This window comes from Typopeltis vanoorti, chromosome 5, assembly GCF_054136105.1.
Source record: "Typopeltis vanoorti isolate ZY-2024b chromosome 5, IOZ_Tvanoo_1.0, whole genome shotgun sequence".
Lineage (NCBI taxonomy): Eukaryota > Metazoa > Arthropoda > Arachnida > Uropygi > Thelyphonidae > Typopeltis > Typopeltis vanoorti.
In genome coordinates, this window is record NC_143553.1 from 29,601,214 (window position 1) to 29,618,565 (window position 17,352).

Here is a 17,352-nt window from a genome sequence, read left to right on the forward strand (position 1 = left end):
GAAAGAGAGGCAAGAAGTATTATAAAAAGATTTTCTTTCATCTCTTAGACCTGGCACTGTGGAACGCTTTCATGCTTTACCAGAAATCTAGCGGTAAGATGGATTCACTTGATTTTCCTCTCAAAGTAATCGAACTCTCCATTGAAAAATATAAAACTACAAGCATTTCAAGAAGTGCGTCCATCAAATATCCCAACACCACTGAGATTATCTGCACGACATTTTCCATCTTTCATACCACCAGCAGAAAAGAAAGAAAATACAACTCGGCAATGTTTCCTCTGCTCAAGAAAAAGCAATGAACAAAATAAAAGGGTTCACAAAGAAACAAGATATATGTGTACTGACTATTTACTAATTCAGTTTAGCGAAGTAGATGCAGTTTAGTTAACGTTTTTTTTTTTTTTTTGCAAAAAGAGACTTTTTTTTTCTCCAAGATTTGTTAATGTTCTTTTGTGTATAAAGAAAATAAAGAATAAAAAAATTGGCAGAAAAAGACTGCTTTCTGATTGGTGTGTTAAGGGGTTAAGATATATCTGTATTTGATATTTAGAGCAAATCTCATGGCCTAATCATGAGCATGTCAGCACCCTGGTTGGGAACCACTGTCTGTGTTTCTCCATTTTTTATTTGCTATATCCACTGGAGTAGATATGCAGACTTTAGGGAGACAGTTGAGTGTATGAATTTGTGTAATATGCCTGAGCGAGTACGAAGGACAGCAAATCAGAATGGGATAGTTAGTATAAGGCATCAAAATAGGGACAAATGGGCTTCTGCAATTCATGTATACTAATGCTAGAAGTATTAGGAACAAGAAGGAAGAATTTTTGGCCTTGGTTGGCACTTCCAGGATACAGGTTATTGGCATTAGTGAAACATGGCTGACAGAAGATGATATAGCTAGTGGGATTGAATGTGAGAGGTATAGTGTGTTCAGGAGTGACAGGGAGAATAAAATGGGGTGAGTGTTATTCATGATAGCTGATGAGCTTCAGCCAAGGAGAATAGAAGTTGAACTGCAGGATAGAGAAAAGAGCACATTTGAGACTATTTGGTATGAGATTGAGGCTAGCAGAACAAAATATACAATTGGGTGCTGCTATAGACCAGGTGATGGAATAGATGGTGGAGATAGTATGCATAAGCAAATAGAAGAAATGCGTGGAAGGAGGAGAGGACACATGGGAGGAAGGAATTGTATTTTATGCGGTTATTAAGGGATAACTATCTGCGACAGCATGTAATGGAAAATACTAGGGGGAAGAGAGTGCTTGACCTAGTAATTGCATCTGAGAATTTGGCTGTAACGAATATGACCACGTTGCCACCAATTGGTGAGAGTGATCATAGGGTCTTGACTTGGGAGGTGGCTAAAAGTGTGGAATTTACAATTAAGACAGGGTACATGTGGAATTATAATAAATTTAGTTTAATCCTTTATCCAAGTGTGAGTAAACAAAGTTTGCGCCTGAAAGTATCTTCAGGACTGGGATAAGGTGGTACAACACCAGGACACTCCTTGCAAAGGTGGAGCAAGCTACCAACACTCCTATCTTAGTATCTCCCATAATGCAAAACACATCTCCTTGTGGATATGTCTAATGTTATGCATTAAGGGAAGGGCCACAACCCAGACTAGTTTCGACCTTTATTGAAGTCTCTTCAGTGGGAGCCAGACCCAAGTGGAGATACCAGGCAGAAGCATTAGCAGGTCATCTCTCCCTATAGGAGTTGCCAAATGGTGTGCCACCCTTTTTTAATAAATTACTCTGGATTTAGGGAAAGATGTTGAAAGTTTATTTTTCACTTGGTTAGAGTATAATAAATTTAGTTTAATCCTTTATCCAAGTGTGAGCAAAAAAAAAAAAAAATACATGTGGAATTATTGTGCTGGTAAGTATGACAAGCTTAGGAGTTTGATTGGTTCAGTGCCATGGCATGTAAAACTGCAAGGGCTGGATATTGATAGTGCATGGGAGGTGGTTAAGAAGTGTTTGCAGGAGGCAATGGCTGACTGTATACCTAGTGTCCGAATAATAAATCAAGTAGGGATTAAATGGATGAATAACACCATTAAGCTTGAGCTAAAAAAAAGAAACAATTGTGCAGGGAATTTAAGGAGAAAGGTGACCGGCAGGCACATAAATGGTATAAAGCGCAGGTCAGAAGGGTAACGAGTGCGGTAAGAAAAGCAAAAGTGGATTATGAAAGAACATTAGCCATGCAGGCTAAAAAGAATCCTAAACAGTTTTTTCGATATGTTGCAAGTAAAAGAAAAAATGTATATGGCAGAATGATTTTAAAGAATGTTGAAGGTAGGGAGGTAACCGAATCAGTTGATATAGTGGAATTACTGAGCAAGCACTTTGCAAGAGTATATCATCCAGATGGTGACATTGCAGGAATGAAAGAACCAACAGCTTATATTGGAATTGTGGTGAATGAAGTGGAGGTGAATAGTCTATTACAAAACCTCAATGTCAATACATCTGTGGGATTGGATGGTATACCAGCTCGTGTCATACGTGAAGCGGCTAAAGAATTGTCATTGCTCTTGACCATTTTGTTTAATTTGAGTTTCGGGTCTGGATTAGTCCCAAGGGGTAGAAAGAGGGGAAAATAGTTCCACTGCATAAAGGAGGTTCCAAGACTGCTGTTGTAAATTACCGACTGATCAGCATATCAGGAATCGTTGTCAAGGTCTTGGAGAAAATAGTCGAGAGGAAAATACAGGATTGGATAGATGAAAATGGGATACTGTATGATGGACTGCATGGTTTTGTGAAAGGTAGATGAAATGAGTGGAATAAGCTGCCGGAGTCTGTTGTGGGTGCCATGACTGTAAATGAATTCAAGGTGAAGTACGATAGATACTATGTGAATTTCGAATAGTTGTTCTTAACATGATGTTAGGGTCTCCCTCGATGAGTCTATGGACTCCTTGGAGTTTCCCGTAATAATAATAATATATTGTATTCTATTCTTGCTTTTTTCTTATTTCCATATTCATGAATTGGTTCTTCATATTGTGCGTTTTGTATCTAATACCATCTCAGCCTCATTACTGAGTTTAGTACTAAATAAATTTTGTAGGTGTGAGCTACATTAAAAAAAAAAAATTCAGACAATTCTCTTCAGCCTTAGTCTTAATTTTGAAACAACTGGAATGTGGTCTGAGTCTATATCTGATCCAGGATAGGTTTTTCTTTGTACAAACTATTTCAAAATCTTTTTCTAATCATTATATAGTAGGTCTGGTTTCTGATTTTACCATCTGGGTATTTCCAGGTGTATAGTCTTCTTTATAGTTGTAAAAAGAAGGTATTTGCTACTATCAGATCATTTGCACTTACAAAACTCGATCTTACACGTCTTATTCATATCACAAGTCCACACTTAGTAGTTACTGATGACATTCTTCTTCCTGTGGAACCAACTTTTGCATTAAGATTTTTCCCTACAATTAGAATATTGTATTTCTTTATTTGTTTTATGATCTTTTATATTTCTGTATTAAGACTCTTCGATCTCTTCATCATAATGGCTATAAGTAGGAGCATGTATGTGGAGGATATCAGTATCTAAAAGATTATCCTGCAGGTTTCATTAGTATGATTTTCTGTCACTTACAGGCCAGTAGAAGAAATGTTTGGAAATTTATTTTTTTCATCATGAAATACTTCTTGTGTGTTTGTCACTTCCTGACTAGATAGTTAAAATTATCCATTTCAATTTTTCCATTTCCTGTCCATCTTGTCTCACTAACTCCCATTACATCTTTATTCATATTTAGCATCTCTTACATTAAATTGTCAAATATACAATTTTTTAGTATAAAGTGCTAACATGCCAAGAGCTATTCATAAGAATCTATTTGTGGTTTTCAGATGAACTTGATTCAATGATGATTATGCTTTGATAGACTCGAGACATCTTTATAAGACATGTTGTTGTTCATCCTAAAGGTCCCATTTTCATCTTTTTCTCTGTATTATATATACAGCAGAATCTGTCACCAGGGACCCAAGTTCTTCTGCATGATTTAAGCTCTTCAGCAAGTGCTCCATAATAGCTAGTGGAAAGATACAATTAAATTATAATGATTGTAACCATTATAATCATTCTGATAATGCATCTAGTTTCTGGAAATTAGCTTTTCTGACATCATTTGTCTTCATCTTCAAACCAGTACTGAAGGGAGTTGCTTTCCTCTATTATGATAAAACCACATTTCCCAAATTAGCCAGGTTTTCAGGATTCCTACAAAGCCTTAATGGGCTGTAGTAACTGAAAAAGTGTCCCCGCCATACCTCAACCTTGCAGGCATTCCTATATGTCTCTGTTGTTAACCCTGCCACAATGAAGATGTTGGACTTTGTAGGGCTCTATAGCTTAGTCTAAATAACTTTAAACAAGTAGCTTTGTTATGAAGATACTTAATTACTAAGCAACTTGTTAAGCTTTTGTTTGCTTGTTCTTGGTTAAAATAAGAGTAAAAATAATAATATAATTTATTGTCAAGTATAATATATTTTTCAACCGATGGGGGTGGGGGAACCTGATGTGTCTAATTTGGAGTATTGTAATAAACAAATATAAATTCTGTCATTATGCCCTCCTAAGAAGAGAGAGAGAGAGAGAGCATTATGGTAGTTTCTTAAACTGTGTTCTATGAAATGCTGTTGTGCAACATTGGTAGGGATTCTGCACTTGTAATTACAGTTTATTTATTTATTTTTTTTGGGGGTGGATGAATCCTTCAGTGAATGGGGAAAATATTAATTTTTATTAAAAGTTACTTTATTATTTGTATCATATGTTTTCTTGATTAAAATATTTCACGTTCATTGTCATAATTCTTTCTTTCATAGGTATTCTGTGAAAAAGAAATATTTTTACTTTGAGGCTCCACTCCCTCAAAATGTTTAAGAAACATTTCATTATGGGACACACACACTATTCTTTCACCTATTCATGATTTTTCTTATTTTCAATCACTTTGAAAATAGCATGAAATAATGTTTTTAATGTATTTCAATTTGTTTTTGCAAGCAAAAGTTTGGGAAGAGTCATGTGAGTGGGACCAGTCTTGCTTAGTATGTGTTGTGCACTTGTCATGAGAGCATATGTTTATTGTTTGGAAGCCAGTGTATACTGTTAGGAAGTTTGAAATCTGGATAATTAATTATATTAAAATTAGACTTCTCATAATCAGGGTATTGTTGAAAGGTGGAAGAAGGTTATGACTTCCTCATAAGATTGAGTTTTTTTGTTAGTTTTGCCAGTAAAAAATAAGAAAAAAATACAATGCAGTGTTTCTGGAGTGCAGGTATTCCAGCGAAGACATGATATATGACTTAGAATTGAAAAAATAGAAAAGCCATTGATTACGGGCATTGAAGGTCAAATTCAGAAAATAAAAATAATAAATAAAAAATCTGTTGAGATCATTCATACCTGAAAAGGCAATACAAAAAAAAATTAAACAGTGGCATTTGAAGATTGCTACTTTAGCAGATTTTTGGTTGCAGGAAGTTTTCTGGACACACATTAAGAAAGCTGATTATGGATAAAGGATATCTGTCCAAATAAGTTTCATTGTTTTGGAAGAGATCGGTTTCTAGAATTTTACCTAGTAAAAAGTGAAAAACCTGCTACTGGTTTCAAAGCTGCTAAAGATAGGCTTACTCTGTTCTGTATAAATGCTACTGGCCTCTTGAACATACTGATGGTTGTAAAAATTGTTTAATCCATGCCCTTTTTTTAGGGAAAGAATAATGAACACCTTCCATTGGAAGGTGTTCTTTATTCTTTTATTTATTGGAACACTTTTATTGGAAAGTCGATAAAAGCTTTCATAATAGCTTCCCTTTTCACGGAGTAGTTCCATAATTTATTTTTGCATGAAGGGGAAGCTTTACTTAGCTTCCAAATCTTTTTTTGCCATTTAAAATTACTATAATTGGTAATGCTCTAGGACATCCTCAGATGATGTTTGATCATCTGAACTCAGAATTTTATTTTTACCATCAAATACATGACTTTTGCAACTGCTGTACCAAGTGTGCTGCTTTTAAAACCTATTTACTAATTTAAAACATATTAGGAGAACTTTCACCAGCTTACTAAATGAACCTACTGATTAATAGAAATTCTTGTAGATAAGTTTATTATTATTATCATCTGAAACCTCTAGAGAGTCAAGGACTCATCGAGGGAGGCTGTAAATTACCCAGCCCAGCTATCATACCTACCTTTGAATTCATTCACACTAGATGCACTCACTACCCGTAAGGACAAATTATTCCACTCACTCATTGCTCTCTGGGAGAAAAACCTAGCTCTTACCTCTTTCTTGACTGCAAATAAATTTAACTTCCATGGATGCTCCCATGTTCTCTCCCCACCTTCCATATAACAAAACATTTTTCATCATCATCATCATCATCATCAAATTCCTGCCATGTACCCTCAAGGGGTGTACAGGATATGACCGTACTACATGAAAAAATTATCATTACTAACTTCCTATCTACAATTTTCCTCCAAATCAGTCTGTTACTTGTCAAGACTCCAATATTATCAGATCTTATATTTCTATCATCTAAGGCACTTTGTACCGTATCAATCCACCTATATCTTGGTCTTCCTCTGGGTCGTTTTCCTGCCAACCTGGCAGAGAACACTTGTTTTGCTAATCTTTCCTCTCCCATTCTATTTAAGTGACCATACCATCTGAGATTAGCTCTGCTAAAGCATTCCTGGATGCTGACAATGTCAAGTTCTTTCCTAATATCCTCATTTTTAATATGATATTGCCATTGATGGCATCTGTTCACGCCTCTAATCTTTCTCAGGACTCTCATATCTGCGGTCTCTAGTCTTTGGTCAAAAAGTGTTTTACTTCTGACCCAGCTCTCAGATCCATAAGTTAAAATTGGTTTGAGCACAGTCTTTTATACAGCTAATTTAGTGTTCCGACTAATTTCTTTCTTATTCCATATGAATTTATTCAATTGACTTCCCACGATACCAGCTTTGCTGATTCTGTTGTCTATTTCTATATTTAGTTTACCATCTTCAGTAAAAATTGTGCCTAAGTAGCTGAAACGTTTTACTTGTTCCACAGGTTCTCCATTCACAACACAGTTGACATTTTCAATGATTCTGCCTATTTTCGTTGTCTTTGTCTTTTTATTGCTGACCTTCATACCATATCTATTACAACAGCTATTCAATTTAGTCAGAGAATCTTGCAGACTTGTAGCGGATTTATTTAGAAGTATAACATCATCCACATAAAGCAAAGAGCTGACATTAACATCTCTAATTTTGATATCAGGTTTAATACCACATTCCTTCATAATGTGATCCATATAGATAATGAATAACAGAGGGGATAATGTACATCCTTGTCTCACACCAGATTTAACATTAAACCATCTTCCTGTACTTCCTTCAATTCTAATTGCTGACTCACAACTCAGATAAAGACTAAGTATTGCTTGATATAATGCCCCATTGACACCATATAACTGCAGCGTATTGAATAGCTTCTCTCTTGGCACCTTGTCATATGCCTTTTCCAAATCGACGAAACTTAAATACAGATCTTTGTTATATTCCCATGCTTTCTCGACTATTTGTCGTAAAGTGAAGATCTGATCCTGACAGCCTCTATTTGGCCTGAATCCAGCTTGTTCTTCACCAAGCTTTTCTTCCACAATTCTTCTCAACCGTTTCTCAAGTATACTTGCATAGATCTTGCCAGGAAGACTCAGTAGGGAAATACCTCTGTAATTCTCACATTCAGTTTTATTTCCCTTTTTATATATGGGTACTATGAGAGCTCTACTCCAATCATCGGGAATTCGTCCCTCTGTCCAGGCTTTCTGAACTATGCAGTGCAGCCACTGTAAGACTCTTATACCACCATACTTCAGCATTTCTGGTCGAATATCATCTACTCCTGCTGCCTTTCCACATTTCAAGCCTTTGATGGCTTTTTCTACTTCAAGTATGGATATGTATTCCTGACTGCATGCCTGGTCAGTGTTTTTTATCACTGTGCTGTCATCACTGCTTGTTTCATTTAGCAGTTTTTCAAAGTAATTACTCCATACTTCAAGGATATCTTTTTCTCCTGTTTTCATTTCACCTTTATCATCTCTAATTCCTTTTACAGCACTCTTTCCTCCATTCCTAAGCTTCTTCAACAACCTCCAGAATATTTTGCCACCTTCTTGATATTTATTTTCTATATTATTGCCAAAGTCCTCCCATGACTTTTGTTTAGCTAGTTTTACACACTGTTTAGCTTTCTTACATTTGTCTCTGTATTCTGTAAGAGTAAAAGCTGACTTATTTGCCAGGAACTTTTGATATGCTTTCTTCTTTTCCTTCACTGCCTCTTTAACTTCCTGTGTCCACCAGGGAGTTCTGATTTTTTTATCTTTGCACACAACCTCACCACATGCCTCTCTGGCAGAATCAATCAATGTTTCCTTCAGAGTTTGCCACTGAATCTCCAAGGTTTGATTCCTGTTCTCAAACTCTTTCATTTTCTTTTCAATAATATTTCTGTATTTTAGTCTACAGTTTACATCTGAGAGCTGCTCAACTTTTATTCGCTTTAAAACTTTCTTACATGTTATTCTTTTCAATATGAAATTCAATTTTATCCTGCTCAAGACTAAATAGTGATCACTTCCAATTTCAAATCCTCTGTACACTCTGGTGTCCTGCACCAGGGAGAAAACATCACTATCAACAATAACATAGTCAATGAGACTTTTCTTATTCCTAGCCTCTTCTCTCCATGTGAATTTGTGCACATTTTTATGTTGGAACATGGTGTTAGTAATAACCAGTCCATGTCCTGAGCAGAAATCCAACAGATATTTGCCATTATTATTAGCTTTGCTCTTTTCTCCAAATTTTCCCAAAATATTTTTGTATGTCTCACAATCATTTCCTACTCTACTATTTAGATCCCCAACAAGGACCAACTTTTCCTTTTTCATTGTGTCAGTTGCTTTTTCTAAAGCCTCAAAAAATTCCTCCACTTCTACCTTAGTAGAACCTTCTGTGGGACCATAGGCACAAATAAGTCTCATTGTCCAGTTCCCCATTCTCATATTTGCCCACATTACTCTACTTGAGACTGACTGCCATTCAAGAAGATTAGCCTCGTATTTTGTGTTGAATACTATGGCTACTCCTTCTTTTCCTTGATTGTCATTGCCTGAATATAACATTTTGTATTTATTGCTCAGAAAGATCTCACCAGTTTTGGTCTTTTTTGTTTCATTCACCCCTATTATGTCGATCTGGTACTTATCTAATTCCTCAGCTAACTCCATTTCTTTGCCATTCAGGCTTCTTACATTGATAGTACCGATCTTTAACTCTGGTGATGTTGAGTTGGGGTTTGTTTTCAGATTTGTTCCAGTAGCTGACTTTTCGCTGTTCGCCCTGGTTCCCTGGCGAAAACAACGGGGGCCTTGTTTAACCGGGCGACGCCCCAGCCGGCATGAAATTTTGTCATGTTGTACCATCATTTTTTATTTTTGGTTTAACCAATAAGAATACAATTTGGTCGGCTAAATCCCAAATTGCCAGCCCATCCTCGTTCGTTCAGTATCAAAGTAGATACCCAACAGGGTGCACCACGAGAAGGTGAGGATTGGACATTAGGTCAGAAGCCCTGGTCGGTTCTCCGCATTCCTTTAAAGGCTATGTGGAGGTCTCCTCTCAGTTATACAGCTTTGACCCTTAAGCACTCCTAAAACATTTGCATCAGTTGAAATGCTGTAACACCCATTCAAAATTTTATAGACCTCTATCACATCACCCCTCTTTCTCCTGTTAACCAGAGTCTGTAATCCACATACTCGCAATCTGTCCTCATAATCTAAATCCCATAATCCAGATATAATCTTTGTAACTCTTCTTTGCACCCTTTCCACAGCTTCTTTATTCCCTTGGAACCCAGGAGACCAAATCTGGACTAAACCCAAGTGTGGTCTTATCAAAGTCTTATAAAGAGGCAGAATTACTTCCTTACATGTCAAGGTTCACTTCAACATACCAGTTATCCTCTGAGTTGTATTTGCAACTTTTGCTATGTGAACTTTAAATTTTTATCTACCAATACACCAAGATCCCTTGCCTCTTCAGTTTCTTGTAGCATAACCCCTCTAATATAATATGCCGCTGGAACTCTAATCATGCCAAAGTGCATAACTTTACACTTACTAACATTAAACTGACAGCCATGGAAGAGAACCCATGGTGGTCCCCTCTATCTGGTTGTAGATTTCTTGCCAAACAAAATAGCCTGAGTTCATGGTGAACTGAAATAGGGCTGAGATATTAGCAGGAAATATGGCTTGGATAAGTATCTTTGAGCGGGACATTGAATTAGTGGGAGACATCAAAACTGATCGTTATAACTGTGTGTTGGAGTGTGAGGTTTTCTATACTTACTTTAAAGTGGGCTGAATTTTTTATATGTGTGATGGTGTGTTGCCAGTATATTGTGTGAACATTTTGGCTAAATCGTATGTGGGTAAATGAATGCCATCCACAATGGGACGTAATGGCACATTCTGCTTATGGATTTTTGGTAGTCCATATATCTGGGGTGGGGGTGGGTCTAGAGTTATAAGGTTTTAGTCTGTTTGTGACTTCCACAGGCCAAGAGGTAACTTTTTTTTAGCAGCCTATGGAGTGTTCTGATTTGTGTGTTGGTGGGATCATAGTCTATAGGGAGGTAGGTAGAACGATCCAGAAGTAACGATGCAAGCTTACCTAAGTAATCTGATTAGTTTAAAACATCTGTGGCATTTTCCTTATTTGCTCTGGTAATTATTATTATGTTGTTGCTTTTAATCTCTTGCAGCAATTCAGAACCTATCAAAAAATAATTTGATGACCCCCCCCCCCCCCCCAATGCCTGCCATGATTATGAGATTATAAAAATCCTATATAACAGCAAAATTAATCAGTTCAAATAACAGTGTCCTAACAACTGAACTTTGCCATATCCTTAACACTTTCTTAGCCAATAGCTACAACTCCCAAAAATCCAAAAAATATTAAAACCATGTAACTGCAATCCCCCTTACCTACCCTTTCAAAGCAGAGATTATCAAAATCTATCATTATTCCATACATATGACACACAATTGAAAAATTAATAAAAATCCTAAAGAAATATAACCTTAGCCAAGAGATGCCATAAGAAATTGGCATCTCTTGTCTGCTCCCCTAAAGACCAACCATATCCTGTAGACCAGGGGTCTCAAACTCAAACGCAGCAAAAGGCCAGTCAATTAGATGTATATCAGAATAATATTGAATATGCGGGCCATATTCAATATTATTCTGTGAACCAAAACATAAACTAAAAAAAGAAAGGCTCTAGCAAAGGCCCTTTTTATTGCTGGCCTTTACAACTTACGTAAACAGTTATACCACAATTTAAATTTTAAATTTATTAAGTTTCATAATTGAAAATAATTGCTCACATACATAGGTTCTTCCAAAGATTGACAACATTTTTGTACAATAAATTTTATATTTGGGATATTTACTGCTGAGATATTTATAAATATTTGGTATGCCAACTTTGTTATATTTATTTTTTAGTTCAGTATTACACTGAAGTTCAATCACTTCTATTTGCAATTCTTCGTCAACATTTTCAATATTAATTAAAAAAGGTGAACTGAATAATAATAATTCATTTTCAAACTGGTTGAAATCAGAAAATCTTTTTTCAAATTCAATTTTCTCATAGAAAGGTTTAGACGTTGGTTAAACATGCTTATTAAATACTTTAGAATCCATGTGTAGAGGCTTAATTGCTGTGAGGACATCATATTGGAGGCTTAATGGATTGTATACACCACTCAGAAAGGATTAAAACAGAATTTAATACTTCCTATATATTTCATCTCAGTAAATGAGACCTCTTCAGGGATTACAAAAAACTAATGTAACATCAAAAACAAATAACACACAATACTATGCCCAACCACGTGGGTGACACTAAAGTCCTATCTAGGTGGAGCGCCCTCTAAGGGCGGTTGTAGGTGGCCTGGAAAGTAAAGTGGGACCTCTGGTGATAAGCGTTTTCCAAATCTTAGGAAGCTTAATGCAACTATATTTGTTGAGATTTGGTTGCTTCCTGAGAGCTGCTGCTGATTCTAAGAATAGTCTCTCTTTTTTGAATTTGCTGTGGTGGAGCATGGTGGTTTTTTTTCCATGAGATCTTGTGGGTTGTATCCAAGACATGGTCAGCCAAGCCTGACTAACCATAGTTGTGTTTGCGGATGTAAGATTTATGTTCCTCCAGGTGGATAGTGGCTGATCTGCCTGTCTGTCCAAAGTACGCCAGTTTACATGAACAGGGTACTTTATAGACTCCAGGCACTGAGAGAGGAGGAAGCTGATCTTTTGTAGAGCGGATAAGGGTAGCAAGTTTGCGGTAGGGCTTAAATGCTGTGTGTAGGTTGTACTTTTTTAAACTCTTGGCTATTTTTTCTGATGTGCCATGGATGTAGGGTATGGTGGTTGCATTTCTAAACTCTTTCTGAAGAGAAGACTGAGGGGAGGGGGAGCTGATTATTTTTTTTTTAATACTGTGATCACTGTAGCCATTAGAGAGGAAAGTGTTGTGTATGTGGCTCAACAATATGGCAATATAATGCCATATTGTTGAACGGGGTGGTAGTGGGAGAGTTTGTGAATGTATCTGCATGTGTGTGGGTTTTCTATATACAGCGAAGGAAAGTGTACCATTGGGAAGGTGTGTAACTAAGGTGTCTAGGAAGGGTAAACAATTGTTCTTTTCCTTTTCCATTGTAAACTGGATTCTTGGATGTAGGCTGTTGAAGTGACTGAGGAAAGAGTCTAATGTGTCTGGGACATGAAGCCAAATAGAGAACATATTGTCTACATATCTTAGCCAGATAGAAGGTTTGAGAGGGACTGAGTCTATGGCTCGTTTTTCAAATTCTTCCATATAAAAATTGGCAAGAGGGGGTGAGAGGGGGGAACCCATGGCAGTTCCCTCTATCTGCTTGTAGATTTCAGTCAGGCTTGGCTGACCATGTCTTGGATACAACCCACAGGATCTCATGGAAAAAACCACCATGCTCCACCACAGCAAATTCAAAAAAGAGAGACTATTCTTAGAATCAGCAGCAGCTTTCAGGAACCAACCAAATCTCAACAAATATGGTTGCATTAAGCTTCCTAAGATTTGGGAAACGCTAATCACCAGAGGTCCCACTTTACTTTCCAGGCCACCTACAACCGCCCTTGGAGGGCGCTCCACCTAGATAGGACTTTAGTGTCACCACGTGGTTGGGCTTAGTATTGTGTGTTATTTGTTTTTGATGTTACATTAGTTTTTTTGTAATCCCTGAAGAGATCTCATTTACTGAGACGAAATATATAGGAAGTATTAAATTCTGTTTTAATCCTTTCTGAGTGCTGTATACAATCCATTAAGCCTCCAATACGATAATAAATAATTTAAGGAATTTACAACGTACACAGAATATAAATAAATTAAACAAACTTTAATCTATATTTCCAATATTTCGGCAATGTCACATTGCCATCTTCACAGGAACTTAAAATAAAGACACGTGCACGCAGGCACTACACAGTAAATGAGGATGAAGCAGGAAGCTATTGGTTCTCCTAAAAGTCCTGATTGTGCCACCTAGCGGGCTATGTAGGTATTCTTGGCCGTTGGGCTGAAGGTCTTCTGATGTAAGTCTCCCAAATTTGGGGCAGTCTCATGCAACCAAATTTGTTGAGGTTTGGACTGTTCCTTAGGGCTTAGCCTGATTCCATAAATAGCTTTTCAAGTTTGATTTTACTTTTAGGAAATTTACTTTTACTTTTATGACTTTTAGGAGAAACAATAGCTTCCTGCTTTGTCCTCATTTACTGTGTGTAGTGCTTACATGCACATGTCTTTATTTTAAGTTCCTGTGAAGATGGCAACGTGATTGCCAAAATATTGGAAATATAGATTAAAGTTTAATTTAATTTATATCCTGTGTACGTTGTAAATTCCTTAAATTATTTAATAAGCAAATTCAGTTTTCAATTCTTCAATTTGAGGAATGTACTTTTCAGCATCATCATTATTTCGAAAAATCAATTTAAATGTAGGAAAGTGGGCTAAATTATTCTTTGCCAACTGAGTTTGCCAAAGATAGAGTTTTGCCAGAAATGACTTAATTGAATCATACATATGACATATCAGCCGTTCACGTCCTTGCGAGCAGTATTCAAAGTGTTTAAATGACTTGTTATGTCAACTAAAAAGGCCAAGTCTTTGCACCAATCTTCATCGGTAAGCTGAAGAATCAATTTTCCTTTAGATGAAGTAAACATGTCAATTTCTTTTAAGAGTTCAACCCACCTAACCTCTGTATAATATTGCAAACTGCTGTATTGTGAATCCAATTCATCCAACAAAGCACTGAATTACTGATGATTCTAGGCATGAGAGCATATCCAGTTTACTGTTTTAATTACTACACTCATGACGTGTTCCATCTTTAGTTTTTTAGCACAAAGTGACTCCTGGTGTATTATGCAATGAAATGATTTAAGTTTGTCCTTGCACAACATTTCCTTTTTCATTTGAAGTCCAACGTTAACACCAATAGTATGAGCATATCTATAGTCACACTTACTAATTTTGACCAGTCTGCGTGAGCATTTTCAAGACTTTTCTCAATACACAAATATAAGTCATTTACTGTTGTTGTTTCTGACATAGGCACTATATCCAATAGTTCTTCAGTCACATTCATATCGTCATCAACGCCACGAATAAATATTGCTAACTGAGAAGTATTAATAATGTCTGTACTTCCATCAACTGCAATGGAAAACGCTACAAAACTATTTTTTTTTCACGCAATATATCTTGGAAGTTCTCTGCTATATCTTCAACATGTTCCGCAACTGTATTTCCTGATAGGCTTATACTTTCAAATGCTTGCTTTTTTTCCAGACATATGATTTTGAATGCACTTAAAATACAATTTTTAATAAATTCTCCATCAGAACAATTTTTTTCGCTTATGACATAACTACATTTAACAGCAGCATCACTTGTTGTGATAACATTCGAAAATATCCTCTGTTAAAACTTCAGTTCATTTTTTAAATCTAAGTTTGTCTTCATGCATCTTTTCTGTATATTTATCACAGTTCTTATGGTTTGTTTCATAATTGCATTTTAGGTTATATTCTTTCACCATGGCGACACTTTGTCTACATATCAAAATGTTGGAATATTTTTTATTTCCACAAAGAAATATGCCTTCTCCCATTTTTCTTGAAAAGTTCTGCCTTCTTGGTCAATTTTTCTTTTTTTATCTTTAAATTCAGACGTTGTTATGGGCAAAAAAAAAGATAAATTATTGAGGTAACTTTTTATTAACACACTATCATATTACAATGGTAACCTGTAACTTATTGACATTGTATCATGTTGGCTTAAAATGGCTGCGTGACAAGTGACTTCCATTCAGTGTTGCCAACATTTGATGTTAGAAACATGGTACAAAGAATTATAGTAATAAGTTTTACTTTTGTTTAAAACTGTCATAAAACATTTAGAAGTTTGAATTTTTTCTGTTTTAATCACCACAGGATGTTAGCAAGATTGATTTTTAGAAAAGAAATCATTAAGGTCTCAGGCTGGGTATGAAGCCTTCGCAGATCACCAGTTTGTGACCCCTGCTCCAGACCTACCAGGAGTATACCAGGTCTCTTACAGTTGCAAACTGTCCTACTACGGCCAAACAGGCAGGACAGCCAATATCAGGATATCTGAACATAAGAACTACATTCGCTTCCACCAATACAGCCACTCAGGATTTGCTGACCATGCTTTGGACACTCACCACAGGATACGCTGGAAGAAGGCCACTCTATTACACTGCGGAAAATACAAGTATGAAAGGACTATTCATCAAATCTGCCTAGGCTCTGAAGAACTTTCCAAATCTCGACAAATTTGGATGCATGAGACTGCCCCAAATTTGGGAAGCATACATTTTAAGACTGTCAGCCAAGAAGCCAAGACAACCCAATTTAGCCTACTAGGGGCACTGTTTAGGGCTTGGCCCGACTTCTGTTACCTTTATTGAGCCCCATTTGCCTAGTGTTAGTGTCTGCATGAACATATCCTGTTTTTTTGTGATCCCCGATGATGACAATGTAGCACTGCCAGGATATAGTAAGGTATTGATTAAAGTTTTTTAATTAATATTCTAGTATACGTTGCCATTTCCTGAAAAATTAAAAGCCATTATTAACAGAAGTTGGTAAAAATTGGCAAAGGAAGCTACCATTAACATGTGTTGACAGAAATTGTGGCCTGAAATAGTTGATTGAAGAATTTTCATTATGGATGATATGCTTGCGAAGATCATAACAGACATTTAGATACTAGTCGCTTGCCAATGAGTTCACCATAGAAGAGTTGATCTTGTGTGGTGTTCACTTACTTGTTCATGTCATCCACTTTTGTCATATGATCTGAAATATTTTGAAAAGAAAAAAAAAACTCAATCAGTTGCTCTTGATATTATTAAGGAATTTGATTCACTATGACATGAAGGGCTAATAAGTAAACTCTCATCTTATATTATTATGTAATTAATTCTAGCATACCACAGGATACCATTTCCTTTCCCACTCTCTTCTTTCTGTACATCATTTGCTCTGCAGTTGACTGCTTATTTGACAATTTTGCTTATTACATTACTACATTCCTCTTTCTCATTTGACAAATCTTACATTACACAGATCACCAGTACTGTAGACTGTAATTCTTTAACTCTGAATTTTGATCTCCACATCATGCTTTGGTGGGATTTTGATAACTTGGGTTAATTCCATTGCTGATCAAACTCAATCCTCTCATACTTCATACAAAAAAGAACCAGCGAGATAAACAAAGATGTTTTGTTTTCATGAGAAATATCCACATTTTCTTAGAAAACATTCATTAAAATTGGCATTAGTATTCTCTCTCTCTCTCTCTCTCTCTCTTTCCCTCCCTCCCTTTCTAAATCACTTAAGATTTAGAGGGGAAGGGAGATATAACATTTGTTCAGTACTCGTTGACAGTTCATTTTTAGTCATAGCTTCCCTTATATATTTGCTAAAGATTACTGTGTGTGCATGTGCAATCTTCAAATCAAGTATTGAAGGTTTTTTGTTTTTTTTCCTGTCCTCATTCCTGTGTTCACCCACACTAAATGTTTGGTTTGAATGAAATATCAGCCAAATGTGCTAAGA

General features: G+C 36.2%; 1 protein-coding gene across 1 annotated transcript in view; it reads left to right on the top strand.

Moving 5' to 3' along the window:
* Nucleotides 1-17,352, top strand: part of Ide (Insulin degrading metalloproteinase) — a 599,910-nt gene that overhangs the window by 222,841 nt on the left and 359,717 nt on the right. The window lies entirely within an intron of this gene.